Here is an 18,982-nt window from a genome sequence, read left to right as displayed (position 1 = left end):
GTACTCCTTTACTGCTTTTTAACCATCTTGGTTGTGAGAGCAAAATGGTTATCAATGAATGTAAAGGGATAATGAATCCATACTAAATGACAAGGAGAGTCATTAAAAGTCAAGGCACTTCACACACTAAACACTCAGACTTGACTTTATTTCCAGGGCACCGTTCATGTGGTCGCTCATGTGGTACCAATAAGAATAAAGCAATTTAACCTCAGAGCTGTGTGTTAGGCCCAGATCCACCCTGGGCTAAACTGTCAGGGTGTTTTATGGCAAGAAATATTTGATGACATTAGCTCGTCTTTCTCCTTGTCAAACAGTAGTAGGTAAATCATACGCACACACTGAAAGTATAATGTGTTCCGGTTTAGCCAGATCGACAACTAGCTAGAAAACGATCCCGGAATGACTGTCACAACATAAAGTTATCCTGGTAGCAAGCCCTGCACTGAGGTAACTTCCCAACATAGATCGACGATATCCCGACGGTCCTTTGCACCACACATGCAAGGCGACTATTTTACTGCGCGCAACCTCCGCTGCGCAGTTCTAACGAAGGGCCGCTCTCCCAAACAAAAGGATGCGCCTTTCCCGCCACCCCCCCAACTCAAAACTCGATCAAGGCACCGGATCGCCTTTCGCCTCCGCGGGGGGGGGGGGTCCGCCGCCTAGCCGTCCTCTAAACACCACCCCTCCCGCCGCGGACGCGACCGAGCAGCTCTCTCGCCCGAGGCAGTATTCCCCAGCTATACGCGCCCCGACGACCCCTTCGTTTCCTCTCCCAGCAACAGCCACAATAATCCGGCCCCAGATGCTAGCGCCCCCCACCCAGCCCCCCACGCCCGAGTAGCCTGTCCCAGACCCCCACCGCGGGGTCCGCTGTGCCCGGGGAGCGCTTGCGGCTGCCTTCGGAGACGGGGGGGGGGGACCACGGGGGGGGGGAGAAGTCGACCCTGGCGGGGGAAAGGGAAGCCAAGCACCGTCGTCCGAAAAGGGGAAGAGAACAAAGAACCAGCAGCCGACTGGACAGATCCCGATCGAACTGGGGCGCCTTCAAGCTTCCCCGACGAGAGGGGCGACCCGTACGACTCACCATGATTGCTGCCTGTGGCCCCGATCCCCGGCTAGACTGGGTGGGACTCCACTCCGCGCTCTCCTCCTGCAGCCCCTCAGTTGGATCTTCCTTCCCTCGCTGAGATTTGAACACCCCACTAGAGGCAAGGAGCCCGGGAGTCTCTGGCTGTGCTGCTGGGGAGGAGGCAAAACCCGGTCTGGATTCGCTCAGCATCTGTGCCTACCCACGCCTTAGAAGTGAAGGAAGCAATGGCACCAACTTGCTCGGCTGCCGCCGCCAGTGCCGCGGTAAAGCCCGGCCTGGATTCCACACTTCCTTCCAAACTAAGATGAAGCGGGCAAAGAAGGCTGCACCCTACTAGGGTGTTTCAGCGGCCACTTACATTGGGAGTAGCCCCACTGACTCAGGCAAGATTACAGCACTATAAGTGGTCAATTAAATTACCCCCCGAGAGCAAGAAAAATTGCCACTTCGGAGAAGACGAGTGCAAAACGATTGAAAACACAGGAAGCAAATATGGAGCTGCGACATCAAACGCAAACGATTAGAGCCAGCCAGCATCCATAGCTCTGAGCAGGTCGGAGGGGCGGTTGTTGCCCGGGGGCACTCTCTTGGGAGCAGAAGGAGGGGGGGGGTAATTAACAAATGGGAATTGCCCTTCCAGTCATTTAAATGTTAGTTTGCAAGGTCAGGGTTCAAGTCTGGTTCACCCCAGGGGTTGTCCTGTGGTGTAACTGATCTTGTCTTCTAGGTTTTTCATTTGAAAAACTTCATGTAACTCATACAAGAACAATGGTGTGCGATAACACAATACCTGTGTGGCATTTGAAAAGCAAATGCAATCAGTAGAGCTCAGTGTGGCCTAATAAGTCTTTAAACTTTAATCTGGATCCCTGCATGCTTCATACTATAGCTCAGTTATATGCTCAAGGTAAGACAGCTTGCCATGTTGCTATTCTGCTGTACTTTCAGTTCACCACCTATAAAATGGGAATGAAGGCAGCCTAATCCACAAGGTTGTTGTGAGGGTCGTAAAGCATTCTACTCACTAGAAATGTTTTCTAATTATTAAGAATATGATGTTCAAATGCTCGTGCAATTTATGTTGAGTTTAGTTCACTAAATTTTAATAACTCATACCTGATTGAAGTTTCTATCCTAGCTATACCGAGGGTTTAGAAAAGATATATTTTATTAACTGTTTATGGGAAAAACATCAGTATATAATCACATTACCCACCTATGATCAGCTCATAGGGCAATGTGTCCCACTCCCCTACCTTGACAGTTCTCCCCATCATCACTCCAGTTTAGGAAAAGCTCTGTAACAAGAGCAGAGAAAGAATCAGTTATGAAGAGAAAGAACAAAAGGAACCAGAAGAAGTCGAGACAGTTCAAAGCATAAGTGGAAATGAGGGAAGACTTGTGATTAAGACAGGAAGGAAGCAGATTCAGAAAAAGGCAATGGAAAAATTAAACTGCAAGCCATATAAATAAATGGCTATTAATGTCACAAACACTATCTAGCTTAAAATGCAATCAGTTAATCCCATTTGTTGTTGTTCAGTCGTTAAGTCGTGTCCGACTCTTCGTGACCCCATGGACCACAGCACGCCAGGCCTTCCTGTCCTGCGCTCTCTCCCGGAGTGTGCTCAAGTTCATATTCATCGCATCGGTGATGCTATCTAGCCATCTCATCCTCTGCGTCCCCTTCTCCTTTTGCCTTCAGTCTTTCCCAGCATCAGGGTCTTTTCCAGGGAGTTTTCTCTTCGCATTAGGTGGCCAAAATATTTGAGCTTCAGCTTCAGTATCTGTTCTTCCAATGAGCAGCCAGGGTTGATTTCCTTTAGGATTGACTGATTTGACCTCCTTGCAGTCCAGGGGACTCGTAAGAGTCTTCTCCAGCACCACAGTTCGAAAGCATCGATTCTTTGATGCTCAGCCTTCCTTATAGTCCAGCTCTCACAGCCATACATTACTACTGGGAAAACCATAGCTTTGATTATGCAGACCTTTGTCGGCAAGGTAATGTCTCTGCTTCTTACTATGCTGTCTAGGTGTGCCATAGCTTTCCTCCCAAGGAGCAAGCATCTTTTAATTTCATGGCTACAGTCACCGCCTGCAGTGATCTTGGAGCCCAGGAAAATAAAATCTGTCACTGCTTCCATTTCTTCCCCTTCTATATGCCAGGAAGTGATGGGGCCAGATGCCATGATCTTCGTTTTTTTAATGTTGAGTTTCAAACCAGCTTTTGCACTCTCCTCTTTCACCCTCAACAAGAGGCTCTTTAGATCCTCTTCGCTTTCTGCCATTAGGGTGATATCGTCTGCGTATCTGAGGTTGTTGATAATTGTCCCGGCAATCTTAATTCCGACCTGTGATTCATCCAACCTGGCGTTTCTCATGATGTACTCTGCATATAAGTTAAATAAGCAGGGCGACAATATGCAGCTTTGTCATACTCCTTTCCCAATTTGGAACCAATCGGTTGTTCCATGTCTGGTTCTTACTGTTGCTTCTTGGCCCTCATACAGGTTTCTCAGGAGACAGGTAAGGTGGTCTGGTACTCCCATCTCTTCAGACAAATTGACACTAGCCACTCGAGATCTGTCAATGCCACTGTTGCAGACAATATTATTCTCAGAGGAACTGACAAACCATAGCAGCAAGCTGCTGTCATGTTTCCTTAAAAATTATTCCAAATGCCACAGTAGATCCCCATTCTATCTCTTTATCAAATCAGCATAGCTGTGTGGAAACCCACCTGGAAGTGGACACACATCACTCTATGCCAGGAGCAGGCAACTGGTAGTCCTCCAGACGTTTTGGCCTACAACTCCCATCATCCCTCACCATTGGCTATGTTGGTTAAGGCTGATGGGAGATGTTGGCCAAAACATCTGGGGGACCACAAGTTGCCCATGCCTGCCCTCTACACTTTCAAGAATGGCAGCTGATCTTTGTGACCAAAAGCAAGATATTTTTGCAAGTTTGGGGTACAGACTGCAAAGCTAAAACCAGATATGCTAAAGTTATCCCACTGACATCAATGAAGCTGTTCAGAGTGAGAGGTTTAACCATAGGACCAACTGTTGGGAGGGAGGACCCTGAGCACACTGTAAGTGAAGTGGGTTCCTTAGGGCCAAACAACACATTATATTAAAGGTGTGAATGCATTTAATAGATCTGTGTTGTTTTGAAAATAGCGGGGGGGGGCTGGTCAGGATGGGGACCATGGTGCATGGGGAAGGGCATTTAACTCTTTCTCCAGTGCCACAGTCCCAAATGAAATTTGACCCAAGAAGGAAGCTGATAGAGGCAATGGGCATATTAACCTTGCTGAGTTCTACTCTTTTCAAGCACAACGCATGACCTTCAGCATAAACAAGTCGACCCATGGTGGGGCAGGGGAGTCCGCTTGTTGGGGATGGAATGGGACCCTTGGAGAGGAGCTGTTTTCACAAGCTGCTTCCCCCCTCTTGTCCAAGGTCAGAGAGCCTTGCTTATGTCTGACCAAGCTCACTCCACTCCTGCATTTACTCTTACCCAGGCGCACTTTGCCAAAAAGGCATGTTGCGATTTTAATCTGCACAGCTGAAGCCCAGCTGCCCCCTCCTCCCCAGCCATGAGATCCCACAGTTGTTACCTTTTGACTATAATTCCCCCCTCATTTCCAGCTGCTAAATCACATTAAAGAGGCTAAAAATACACTCCACCCTCCCCTGATGTGTCAGCATTGCTTTGCATGGGGAAATAATTGCCGCAGGGATCATGAGCTGGAGGAGAGGCATCAGCTAGATGCTGGCAATCAGAGAGCCCCCTGCCCTGGAAGCAAAAATAAGATTTAAAACTATGTGAGGAAACTATGCAGTCCTGACAGACAGAATGCTTCAGCTGTACTGGAGCTTGTGGGTGGTGAAATTAGAGAGTAAGAAAGTACTGCAATCCCCTGAGTCAATTACTGCCTTTCGCAGCTATCTGAATGAGAGAAATTCTTCATGCCAGAGCCAACCTTATCAGTGCTTCCAAAATCCAAGGCAGCCAAATCAACAGGGTAAAGAGGGACCTGGCAGTGAGGTTACAGAATACCTGCAGAAGTCAACATGGAAATCCCGGAAGGACCTTCTGCGATGGACCCTCTGCAGGGCAGAGAATTCCTGCACACAGTGCAGGAGACAACATTCACCACGGATAGCACCCCAGGCACTCCGCTTCCCTGAACACTGAATAGTCCAGGGCTCACATTACCTGTGTTAGTTTCTTTTGGATGAAAGGGAGAGTTATGGGGCCTTTGTAATCCTTGCTTTATTTATAAATATATAACTTGAACATGTTGGAAGTAAATGGGCTCCTGCAGCAGGTCGCACCGTCTCTGATCTTGCCTCAGATTCCAAAGAGCCTTTGTTTCCCTCACCCAAGGCTATAATGGGCGTGCACACACACTCCCCCAAATCTGGCTGATTCTCTCTGCTTCTGTCTCTTATTGCAAACTGCAAAACTGGCTCCAGACTGGTCCTCCTCGCTAACTAGCTGGTATGAGTTACAACCCCAGACTGATGGATATTCCATACCAAAGGCTGGAGAGAGATCCCCAGCTAAGAAGGCATATTACTGTTATTTCGTTTAAGTCCCTCACCACACAGGTGCTCAGTGACAGTCTCATTCACAGTATAATTTATTTTAATACCTAACTTGGTAGATTGTCATTGTTATTGTGTTATCTCTGTATTTTATTTTAATTGTTGCATTAATGCACTTTGTACATCCCCCCCCACACCCCCTCATTTGATAATGAAGGGCAATATAGACATACTTTAAATAAATAATTCAGACTGCCAGACAACAGTTTGTAGTAGCAGATGACTGGCCTTAGAAGTACACTCATGAGTGGTTTGGGTACATATAAAGTACAAGCCGGGGTATGCCATGATTGGCCAAACATAGCACATGAGAAAGTGAGAGATCTATAGGTTGGAGATCAGGATGTGGCCCTTAATCAAAAAATATTTCAGCACCATAAACAGCACAGAAGTAATTTCCCATTTTCTTATGTTCCTGTTTATTTTAGTGAAAACAAAACAGGGATTTCAGTCTTTATTTTTCAAAGCGGATAACATGTCGCAACGTGTGCATGCTCCCTTAGGCATGTCATGTGTGCAGAAATAATCATGTAGCCCAATAGTGTGAAGAAATGGACAGCCCTGACATTCTTCTCATTTATATATAAAAAACTTCCTTAAGAATCGTGGGTTTCAAGAATAGGCTCATTCGCCTACAGTTACAGTAGTCTGGCATTCACAGGGAACAGACTGTCACCAGGCTGAATCAGTGCTGAAGGACTGTGTGCCAGAATTAAGGCATGAAGATAAGGAAACTCCTCTATCTCTGCCATTATGGGTGTAGTGGTGACAGCGTTGGACTGGGAGCTGGGAGATCCAGGTTCTAGTCCCCACTTTGCCATGGAAGCTCACTGGGTGACTTTGGGCCAGGCACTGACTCTCAGCCCAACCCACCTCACAGGGTCGTTGTGAGAATAAAATGGAGGAGGAGGATTATGTACGCCGCCTTGGGTTCCTTAAGGAGGAAAAAAGACAGGATATAAATGTAAGAAATAAATAAAACTGTGACTGTAAGGGCCAAAAACTAGACATGATTTTATGGCTCCCAACCCCACATTTGCTGAGAGAATGGAGAACACAGGCGCAAGGGGCATTTATTTATACGAGATGATCAGCAGGCAGGAGGGAAGAAAGCGTAACTCCTCTTACGCCAGCCAATTCTCGCCAATAGGCTATTACTTTCCCCTCAGCCAGGTTAATTTTTGTTTTCAGAACCCAGCTGGAATTGGTGGCAGAATAACTAAAAATTGTTTGTAGGGGAGAATCTGTAGGCAGAGGGTAAAGCACCCTCTCCTCAGCCCTCACTGTAGCCTGACAGGGGCAATATGGGGGTGGAAGCCACATGATTTCCCTCATATCATCTAGTTTGGCTCAGTTTTTGTGAACTTTTGAGATTAGACGTTTGATAGATCCCAGAGGAAGCTGAGAATACAGGGCTGGACATCCCTTCCTGCCCTATGGTTCTGTGTTTTTTGCTGAATGATTATGGTGATTCTGGGGCCAGAGGAAATTTCAAGAGGGGGTAAATTAATGTTTCTAGCACACAGAAAGTAACAATTTCTACAAAGGAACAGACCTGCAATTATCACTGCAGCCTGGAGAATGCTTGCTTTCTTCCTTATCTCTGTCTTTATCGTGAGGGTTATTGTGAGCATCTTGCACTGCAGCTTGATTCTCCTGAGGGGTTCATTCCAGGATAGGCTATTGAGTACCAGTTAGTCATGGTTCTGCTGTGATGCCCAAACAACCAGGATCTCTGTTTCCAGACACAGGGCCAACTAGACAGAGATGTCTAGTTTGCCTTCACTCCAAACAGTGTCTGTCTCGAAGTGTCCAGTCTGGAGGCCAGTCTCTCTTATCACACATCAGGGCCAGCCCAAGACATTTTGCTGCCTGAGGCAAAAGACAAAACAGCGTGAGCGTACATGCACACACACGCACACACCCCGCATTTCATGTACAGATGCTGACAGGTTTTGAAGTTAAATCTTACTTCAGCGCTGGCAATGGGATAGCATCCTCCTCCACAGCTGAGGGTAGCAGGCTAGTTTGCAGGGTGGCATACACAGCTCTGTTCTCCAACAGAGCAGTATGGCAGGGTGGGGTGGAGCTCAGGAGAAGTGGTCCATGGGATGCCACACTGCCCCCCCCACCAGCGTCTGCTGCCTGAGGCAGGTGCCTCACTATCTAATGGCAGGGCTGACTCAGTTATACATGGATGGTCGGCGTTACCTTCTGCTCCCATACAACAATGCACCTGCAATCCGGACTGCACTCTAATTCTCATCCTATCCTATCCCCCAAGCACATAAGAATGTAAAGGCTGAGACACGAAGGACCCAGGCAGAGCATGGCCTCAGTTGCTGCAACAGGAGCAGCAGCCCACATCTGTGCCATTAACCCTTGGAGGAACTGCTGTTCTGCGGGCAGCTCAGACCTGCCAGGACTTGCCAAGCACATTGCCCTGCAGCTAACACGGCAAACGGCACTTTGATAGCCTCCTTGTGAGTCTGATTGTGAAACCCACTGAAGTCAATAACAGGAAACAGAACTGGCTGAAGATGAAACGTTTTGACTGCACGATGAAGCATCCCAAATTCCCAGCCATTTGCAGGTCAGAGTCTGGAAATCTGCCTGGGATTCCAGCTCTGACTCTCTGATGTAAGAGCTGCTCCAAGCACTGCTCAAGCTGTAGCATTGTTTGGAGCAATTAGAGGCTCAAAATAATGCAGCCACGCAGGGGGCTTCCTGCAGGATTCTTCTTCGCTTCCAGAGATGATTAACTCAACACAAAGCTGCATGCTCCCCCCCCCCCGCTCTTTTCTATGGAAGTCTTGGCCATGGAGAATCAGTGGGCGAGCTGACAACAGCACTGTACTCCCAGTCAGCAGTGGCACAGTCTGGATTTCCTGAAAGATGTCAAGAGGCTCTTCAGAGAGCTCTGATATCTCTACCCCAAAAAGAATATGTATAGTAGGAAGTGTTTGAATATTTTCCCCCAAATCCTTCATTTAGTCAGGAAACAGAAAGGTATTTCAGGCTACATTTTCTGAATTTTCCAGGCTGTAATTTTGGTGCTTTACATCAGATAGACACTTTCAAGCTCTCCGATATAAATGGGAAAGCCGAAGATGGCCAGATACAGTGTTTGAACACCAGAGTTGACATAAAACTAGTGTGCTTTATAGGCCAGTCCTTTCCTCAGAAGTGAGCTCCATTAATTTCAGTGGAATGTTTCCAAATAAGTATGCATAGGATTGCTACCATGCTACATGATCCCACACATGTTTACTCAGAAGTAAGTCCCAATACTGATTTCAATGGGACTTGCTCCCAGACAAACATGCATCCAATTGTAGCCTTAATTTCATTGGTTGCTATTGCTGGAATGGACTCCATGGCATGCCAGGCAGCTTTGGCCATTTTAGCCAGTGCAGGTTCTGCTCATATTGGGTTCAACTATTGACACCAGCCACCCCCAACCTGGTGCCCTCCAGATGTGTTGGACGGCAACTCCAAATGGCCATGCTGGCTGGGAATAGTGAGAGTTGCCGTCCAACACGCTTGAAGGGCACCAGGTTGGGGGGTGGCTGATCCACAATCCACCAGCTGAGCTGATCCCATTCAGAGTGTATCAGTTATTATTGTCCAGTGGAACAGTGTCCAATGCAGTAAGCTAGATTCAGGGCGACTAGAGGTCTCTGGCAGTTTGGAGAATGAAGAGCAATGCCTTTTTAACTGAAAAACAGAAGTGTGTCCACTTTGTATAACTCCATATTTAGAATAAGAAATAAGTGGGTTGTATCAGAACCGGAGTCAGCTGTTCACTGCCTGTAGGCACACAAGAATCGCCAGATTTGCAGTGTGATCCCAAAAAGCCTAATTCTCCAAAGCACCCATCCTTGGGCAGACAGACAAGTCAACATGGCTTGGCAAGCCCTTTCTCTGCTCCACCATTCCATTATGCGAATGAGACATGACACAGTTAATGGCTCTGAGTCAGACTTGCTCCCTCCTAGCCGTGTTCTGGTTTTTGTTCCTTTCCATCCCCTCCCCAGCTGTCACAGGCTCATGAAGCCGGGATCGGGGGCGTGTTGTCAGGGAGCCTCCTGGCTGGGTGTGATGGTTACACCTGGGAGGGATGCCAGCAACACCGCAGTTCAGATCAAAACAGGAACCAGGCAAAGCACCTTCTGGCATAGTAATTACATGCTGTGCTCCTAACACATGCTCTGCACTGGGCGTGTTCTCCTCCAGCTACAATGACATGTTCCAAACCTCTCCTCAACCTCCCCTCAATACCATCTCTGCTGTGCATTCCCAGGCACAGACGTCAACCCTAGGGTGGCCATGTGTCCTCTTTCACAGAGGACCGCCCTCTATTTGAAGGCATCCTCTATTTGAAGGGGTGTCCTGTCCAAGTCTGGTTTAAAGATAACTCTCCATAAGAACTGTTGCCCATCCAGTTTGCACCTGAACAGCAGACTGAACAGGTAGGCACACCAATCACCTGGTCACAGTCTTCCACACTATGATGAGATGTTGTTGCTGTTGTTGTTCAGTCGTTAAGTCGTGTCCGACTTTTCGTGACCCCATGGACCATAGCACACCAGGCCTTCCTGTCCTTTGCTCTCTCCCGGAGTGTGCTCAAGTTTATATTCATTGCATCGATGATGCTATCTAGCCATCTCATCCTCTGCCATCCCCTTCTCCTTTTGCCTTCAGTCTTTCCCAGCATCAGGGTCTTTTATTCATTGATCTTACATTCCAGGTTCCTAAACAATATTGTTCTTTACAGCATCAGACTTTCTTTTCACCACCAGACACATCCACAGCTGAGTGTCCTTTCGGCTTTGGCCCAGCCGCTTCACTCTTTCTGGCGCTACTTGGAAATTCCCTCTGCTCTTCCCCAGTTGTATATTGGACGCCTTCCGACCTGAGGGGCTCATCTTCCAGCGTCATATCTTTTAGCCTTGTGATACGTTCCATGGGGTTTTCTTGGCAAGAATATTGGAGTGGGTTGCCATTTCCTTCTCCAGTGGACCACATTTTGTCAGAACTCTCCACCATGACCTGTCCGTCTTGGGTGGCCCTGCACGGCATAGCTTATGGCTTCACTGAGTTACGCAAGCCCCTTCACCACAACAAGGCAGTGATCCATGAAGGGGATGATGAGATGTACTCTATTTCTATTCAGACTGTGATAACTATTCGTAAATTTGCATCTATACATATTAATTAGCATATGCACATTTTATGCAAATCACTGTCCTCTTTTTTGGTAATGCATTTCCTGTTTTTTTTTGGCAATTTTTTGGAAACCCTATCTACAACCCTCAGTCCCCAAAATACAAGCCAAACCTTTATGCCTTTGAACTTCCCTCCTATTGTATCATAGCATCACGGATGCAATGAATATGAACTTGAGCACGCTCCGGGAGAGAGCGCAGGACAGGAAGGCCTGGCGTGCTATGGTCCATGGGGTCACGAAGAGTCGGACACGACTGAACGACTGAACAACAACAACCTATTGTATCAGGCGATTCCTAACCAGTGAGGTCCTTTCCCAACACAGTCTCTGCTGCTGATGGTTTTCTTTAACGTTCATACATACACACATTCATGTAGCTCGCCTCAATATCAGTTCTGTCATATGTTTCGGTCACCAGTACTGCCACTAACACCTATGCAATTTCCCCCACATATTTCCCAGATCTGTAGTCTTAAATATTTTCTTCCTGTCATGTGTATCTATCTATTCTGTCCTTGATCTTCTCACATCCCTAGCAAATTAACATCACCAGAGATGTGTGCATTTGCTCCATGTGCTACAAATCAGGGCTACAAGGGCAAAAAAGATGGCGCCACTCTAGCGCATACTACCGCAACACATGCAGGCCCTGAGACTTGGTGTATTCCTGCCTCTCCTTTTCCTGAACCTGGTAGCAGCACATGATTGGAGAGATCAAGGGGGCAGGTCTGACTCATGAACCTTCCTGTTCCTGTTCAGGTGTGCTACAAAATTGCACGGCCTGTGCTGCTTGCGGCACCCATCCTGCCGTATGGCCATCCAAGCATGATGATCCCCACAGAGCACACATGGTCCTGGTGCTCTCCATAGATGCACTCCCTGCATAAATACCATGGTTAAAAGCTTGGCCTTGCTGAGTTCATAGCCTCCCCTTGAATACTCAGTGTAGGCCCTGCATGGGCAGGTTAATGGGCTGGACGAGGGCCAATAAATGAAATAAAGACAAGATGGAGATACTGTTTGTGGGTGTTTCATCTCTCCAGCGAGTGAAGTTTACCCTGTTCTGGAACAGACTGCACTCCCCTTTAAGGATCAGGCGTGTAGTTTGGGGTTGCTCTTGATCCAGCATTGCTACTCGATGCCCAGGTAGTCTTGGAGGCACAGAACACTTTTTATCAGCCTAGGGTGATATACCAGCTATGTCCAAACCTGGACAGAGATAGCCTTGAAACAGTTATTCATGTTCTGATAACCTCCTGTTTGGATCACTGCAATGCGTTATACATGGGTTTGCCTTTGAAAATGGCCTGGAAACTTCCATTAGTCCAAAATAGGGCAGGCAGACTGTTAACTGGGAATGGCTGATATACAATCATCTCTTGACAATACTTTGCCATCTACTCTAGCTGCCGGTCCATTTCCAGGCTGAATTCAGAGTCCTGGTTTTAACCTTTAAAGCCCTAAACAGTTTGGGGCCAGGTCACCTGAAAGAATGTCTCCTCCCCTATTTACCTACCCAGACCCTAAGGTACTACCTGAGGCCCTTCTCCAGGTGCCCGCCAAATGAGGTAAGGCAGGTGACTACTGGGAGGAGGGCCTTTTCAGTGGTTGTGTCCCATCCGCGAAATGCCATCTCCTTTCCAGAGAGACTCACCTGGCATCCACATTATGGTATTTTTGATGCCAGGTGAAAACTCCCCCCCCCCAGGCATTTTAGGGACTTTTTTTTAGTGCTTTTAGATCTTTGCAAGGTTTTTCCCTGATACTGGTTTTATTTTGGTTTTGTTATGTGCTGCTGCTAGCTTTATTTTGCAGTTATCTGACCTGTTTAATTGTTTTTTTATTGCTATCTTGCATTTTATGTTTTAAGTTTATACACCATCCAGAAAACTGTGGTTATTGGGTAGTTTTAAAATGTAATGAATGAATAAAGCCAAAGAGTGGATTTGGCTGCAGGCCTGCCACTTCCCCATGATTTCCGACTACCAACATTAAAATCCCATGAAATTTTAAGTATATTCTGAAGTAGCAGAAGCAGCCACCCACCATCTCATAGTGCCATCTACACACATCAGCACGGCATGCCTTCCCTTTCCCTTCAAGATGGCACACAGAGAATGAGCTGAATGAGTGACACGCACCTGGAAAGATGTGAGAAACCCACAAAGGGCCACATGCAAAGGTTCCACATTTTTCTGACTACCTCCCCTCCCAAAAGCACTCTGACAGAGCCACACCAGCGCCCTCAGGGCCTTATTCTGCTTGTCTCTCCAGTACACTTCGTGTGCATGTTCGTGTTGCTCTCTGTGTTGTGAAAGTCAGCAAGATTTTCAGTTTTCCCACCAGCTGAGAACCTGGCCATGGATCCCCTCTCATGCAATTGAGTATCACAGCCACTGTGTCTTGTGGGGAATTTGAAATTAAGCCAGCACAGAATGGAGTATAAGCCCATGAACATGATGCTAGCAGGTAATTACACTAGACCAGGGGTTGGGCAGACTATGGACTTGCAGGATCTGCGTTGTGTTTCCCTTTTACTGGAATCCTGAGGTCTGCTTACCAGATCCAGGTGCAAAATAATGGTTGGGAGCAAAATGGTGGCTCAGGGGATGGAGCTAATTACCTAGTACACCCCAGAAGCCATAGATTGGGATGGCCCTCATTTTACAAGCATGAAACTACATCTGAGTTACTGTAAATCATGGATTCTAACAGACTAACTGGGGTGTGTGTGTGTTTCTTTTGTTAAACAATAGGGAATCAGGAACCCTTGTCAATCTACAGTAAATCATCAATCTCCCAGTAGATCCTAATCTACTTTCTGCCCATTCTGCACTAGAGCAAGGTCCCTACTTTATAGCATGCTCAGCTTACGGGTTAGTGTAGTCCTGCTGCTCTCCCTGTGGGCCTTTGTACATGCTTCCATGCAGTCTGCTGAGCTGTCTCTTTTCCCATCGGCATGTTATACTAGGTCTCCTATTCCTCTCACTGTTTACCACAGGGGAACAGAACCTCTTGCAGCCCAAGAGGCAAATTCCATTTTGGAAACTCTTCAGGGGGCTGCATCCCAGTGGTGGACAGGACCGAAGGCAAAGGGGATGGGGGCAAAAATACAAAAACTGTCAGCATATTGCAGCTTAAAGCTCTTACTGCCAGTAACTGAGCCCTAGGGGAGCCATTTTGAGAAGGGGGGGTGCACAAAAGCCGGGAAAGATTGGTGGCCAGGGAAAAGGGGGCATGGCCATCTGGGGAACCCTGGAAGGCCAGACTGGGACCCTAGGATGGCCAGATTTGGCTCCCAGGCCTGAAGTTCCACACCCCTGGGTTACCAGCCTTTAATTGTACAATTGTATTTTCTTGGGCTCCAAGATTACCGCAGACAGTGACTGTAGCCATGAAATTAAAAGACTTGGGCTCCTTGGGAGGAAAGCTATGGCACACCTAGACAGCATAGTAAGAAGCAGAGGCATCACCTTGCCGACAAAGGTCCATCTAATCAAAGCTATGGTTTTCCCAGTAGCAACGTATGGCTGTGAGAGCTGGACTATAAGGAAGACTGAGCGCCCAAGAATCGATGCTTTTGAACTATGGTCCTGGAGAAGACTCTTACGGGTCCCTTGGACTGCAAGGAGGTCAAATCAGTCAATCCTACAGGAAATCAGCCCTGACTGCTCATTGGAAGGACAGATACTGAAGCTGAAGCTCAAATATTTTGGCTACCTAATGCGAAGAGAAAACTCCCTGGAAAAGACCCTGATGCTGGGAAAGATCGAAGGCAAAAGGAGAAGGGGATGGCAGAGGATGAGATGGCTAGATAGCATCACCGATGCAATGAACATGAACTTGAGCACACTCCGGGAGAGAGCAGAGGACGGGAAGGCCTGGCATGCTATGGTCCATGGGGTCACGAAGAGTCAGACACGACTTAACGACTGAACAACAACAATAGGACTAGCTCATTGGTGTGTATGGAGACCCAGTTTTCGTGACAGAGATAAATGTTACAAACACACCCTCTTGGTACCGACTACACCTCACTTCAGAATATACGTACGACATGGGAGGACGTGCCAAAAGAATGGCAGTGTGCTCTCTGACTCCATTCCCTGGGTATTGTGCTGCCCTTGTCTGCAGCAGTATGCTGTTTAAACTGAAAGGTTTTGTGGGGAGGAGACCTGTCGGGCATGTATTTTGGGCAGCACATGCAGAACAATAACATTTCCTGTTGCGTCGAATTCCCCAAAGAGAAAAGTCCATGGTTGCCGGGGGCGGGGGGCAGGTGGTGGTGTCCATTCATCCTTCCCTTATAAGAAGAACAAGTATCAGACAATCAAATCATGTGGGAGATGGGTCCCACCTCACTTCAGACAGGATTGGCTCCAGGAAATATCAATTTCTTCAATCTCGGTGGCTTGTTTGGTTGTAATGTGCCCCTATTTAGGCTCCTAGGAGAATTGAGGCCAGGGGCATTGCCTGGCTCTTTCTGCCACTGTGCCACATAGTTGAGCACAGAAACATCCACTGCATCTTTCTGACATATTTCTGTTACTATTAATGTGCAACATAAATTCCTCCCTAATCTGCACACTTGATTGGTGTAATGCGATCTCCATAGGCTTGTCCTTAGAGGCTGCTTGGAGTTTGCAGCTGGTGCAGTATGTGGCCGCCCACCTCTTTAATAGTACAGATTGGCAAATCTGTCAGTTTCACTTTCTCCCACATTTGATTCCCCTCGCCCCCAAATCTCAAGTTTTTTCCATCCCATTTAAGAAAAAAAAGAAGAGAATTTTGGTAAGTTCTTATAAATAATAATGTAAAAAATCCAAACTAAACAAAATTCTTACCTGTTTGCACTGACCAAATTCAACAAGTACTGCTATTCCTAGCATAGAGAGGACAATGTTATACCTGCCTGTCATGTAGGCTGTTAAAGATGAGGAGCCAGGAAAAAGAAAGAAAAAGAAATGACCATCCTAATTCAGCCTCACAAACATATCTGAATGCCTATTCAAACTCAGACTTCTAAGAGCTAAGCACTCAAAGCCCTCTGCCAGGATGAACAAATCTGTCAGTTTCACTTTCTCCCACATTCAAATTTGTGAAAACTCAAATTATTTCTGTGAATTTTGTGGATTTTGATAAGTTCTTATAAAAACCAACCAACTTCAAATTAAATTCTCATCCATCCCTACTTAATAGACAGATTGTTGGAGAAAGCACATTATACCACCAGTACTGGAAGGTTGGCAGGACAGCAGTTCAAGACCCAAGTGCTGCGTGACGGAGTGAGCTCCCGTCTTCAGTCCCAGCTTCTGCCAACCTAGCAGTTCAAAAGCAAGAAATTGCAAGTAGATAAATAGGTACCGCTTCGGTGGGAAAGGTAACAGCGTTCCGTGCACCTCGGTGTTCAGTCATGCCGGCGACATGACCATGGAAGCGTCTTCGGACAGCGCTGGCTCTTCGGCTTAGAAATGGGGATGAGCACCGCACCCTAGAGTCGGGCACGACTGGTTGGGGACACCTTTAATCTGAAGTTTGCATCTACATTTTGTAGCCGGAATACTCTTTGAAATCTCCAAAAGAGAAAGGAATATTATGTGCACTACTGAGCCCTAAGGAGAATATGAATGAGCAACAGGACTAAAATAATACATCCAGGCCATCTCAGATAATTTGTGGGAATGTAGTTTCAGAGTTAGGTTTGTCTAGTGGTTATAAGGGGAAGTTAACCATGCTCTGGGACTACAGGAGGGACAGGAGGGGAATAGTTTTGGTAGAAAGAAGGGCAGCCAAAACAAACAAAATAAAATAAACCATCAGAAAACTTTGGAGGGACATTATCTAATCATAAGCCTTAAGGCAGCTGGGCATATGAAAAACTGAACATACTGCTAGACAGAAACATAGAAGGGGGCATTACTGATTGAACAATGATTGAAAGAATTGAACTCAACCAACTTCAGATCATCTTCTGAACATTTGACTGACACAAACTCCAGGTTATCTGTTAGCAAAGTTGCTTCTAGCTCAAAAATTATGAACTGTTCAGGCACTTCCTGCATCAGTGGGGCAAAACAAGTAGGACATGGAGGGGATTATTGCAGTCACGGTATATTGTAAGTATCTGGTCACATAATTTAATTCTTACAATGGAAAACATGGTTGTAGCCCTGTGTCATTTAGGATTTGTATTTTTGAAATTACAGGCAATATGAAAGCTTATAAAAAGCCAGTGCTGACTCCAGAGTATTGGTGGCATTATTTGCTCTTATGCAACAAGTGGAAACTGCAATAAAATGTTGCAGTGTATCCTCCCTGCTAAGAGGACAGTTCCTGTTCAGGGTTGCAGCCAGCCATTCTCTCCAGGCAGAGCATTTCGCTACCACCATTCCCATATTCCATTTTTATTTTCCAGCAGATGCTCAACATTCTGTGGCTACTGAGCATGTTCAGTTTTCACTGGGCTTTTCTGGGAGGGATGGCCCCTTGGTGTCTTTTTAAATGTGCTGGTAGTCCTACTTGTTTCTCAATGGCTTCATTTTGGTTCCAGTTTTGTTGGCACTCATCACCCAAGTTCACTATTACAGGGAGTGATAATTTCAGTACTGTGTATTATTTCTCAAAAACCACATACCCTTTTATTATTCGTTTCTTAAAAGCATATTTGCTGTTTGCAGCTTCCAAAAGCCATTTCTTAAAACACATACGCTTGAAATGGAAGGCAGGACCGGCTCAAGATGATTTGTGTGGGCAGTTCTGCCTTTGCAAGACATATATACTGACTCCACCTATAATTACATTTTCTATTTATGATGGATTGAACTCCCAAAATATGAACAATTCATACAGAGTTGCAAACAGGTAGTGGTAACCTCCCCACTCTGTTTTTTCAGAAGAATTCACACTGAAAGGGAATGTTTCTCTTTAAATGAAGTAATTCAAGGGGAGGCTGGCAAATTCATTGCTTTTTTTTTCAAGGTTGTCCTCAAAAAGTTAGCAGCTGGGAGAAGAAAGCACCTTGGAGAAGGCACTGCAGTTCAGTAAAGGCGTGTAATCACACATGTCTTTCCCATACATATATTAAAATAGGGTAGCACAAAGGCCACTTCAGTAGCTTCCCGTAGCTCTTGTCTGCCACATTTCTAATTTTAGAACAAGGTTGTTTGTTTTGTCCTCATCCCAAACCAAGCGAACGCGCAGCTTGTAGGGTTGGACGAACGGAACGCGGCACCTTCCGGCTTGTAGACCGAGCGCCCCCTAGAGCGAGAGCGATGCTACTGGCGGCCTGTGGTTCCACCTACCCGTAATCCACAATACTGTGTAATGCCTTTATCAGGCCAACCCAAAGACCAAAAAAGTGTGCCAGCTTTCGAGATCTCCAGCTCTCTTAATCAGGCCAGAGGTTTGCTTTCTGTGAGACATATTCCTCATGGCACACTATTGTCCATTCCCCACCACCACCACCAACACAGGATGAGCACGGCTCTTTCCCCAGCCACGTTCTGCGGGCATTTTCTTCTCATGACTGTACTGTCATGTACGGATTTATAGGGGATGTCAGTTAATAAGCCGCCTTTTAACAAAATTCGCACGTATCTTTGGAGGGGGGGCTTCGTGTTTTTTTTGGGGGGGGGAGTATGTTCCAACCCTCCAGGCACCGTGGGGTTAATTTTTGTTTCCTTTTTGTTTTTATGTTAATCGTGTGGAAAATCCTCGTTTGCCCAAACCAGCTTGGACTTCCAAAGCACAGCATCTTCGTTTGAATAAGGGGCATCCTCAAACGATGGGGTTGGTGGGGGTGGTAAGCCTTTCTCCAGAAAAAAGTCAGGCGAATACCCGGACGTTATTTATTTGTAGTTTTGTGTTTTGCTTTTGGTGGAGCCGTCAGCATCTCCCCAGGCCAGAGCCGGGATCCAGCCTGCCTCCCTCCCTGGATTGCTGGGTAGCGTGAGCCAGATGCAAAGGAGGTCAAGCTTCCTGAAAACTTTCATAGATGGACAGAGCCAAGAAGAGGGCATTTGGATCGCTACGGCTTCGCTC

The 18,982-nt window shown here is 46.7% G+C and overlaps 1 protein-coding gene across 1 annotated transcript in view; it reads right to left on the bottom strand.

The window, feature by feature from the left end:
- The window catches only part of N4BP3 (NEDD4 binding protein 3), a 30,106-nt gene extending 28,899 nt beyond the window's left edge, over positions 1-1,207 (bottom strand). The window contains exon 1 of the mRNA XM_084839453.1: positions 1,091-1,207. The gene's annotated coding sequence lies outside the window, so the exon portion shown is untranslated. The remainder of the gene's footprint in view (positions 1-1,090) is intronic.
- Positions 1,208-18,982: the final 17,775 nt, after the last annotated feature.

This window comes from Heloderma suspectum, chromosome 2, assembly GCF_057233095.1.
Source record: "Heloderma suspectum isolate Gila_16-S chromosome 2, 16-S_ref, whole genome shotgun sequence".
Taxonomy (NCBI): domain Eukaryota; kingdom Metazoa; phylum Chordata; class Lepidosauria; order Squamata; family Helodermatidae; genus Heloderma; species Heloderma suspectum.
The sequence above is the reverse complement of the archived record's forward strand: the minus strand, read 5'-3'. Positions and strand labels throughout refer to the sequence as shown.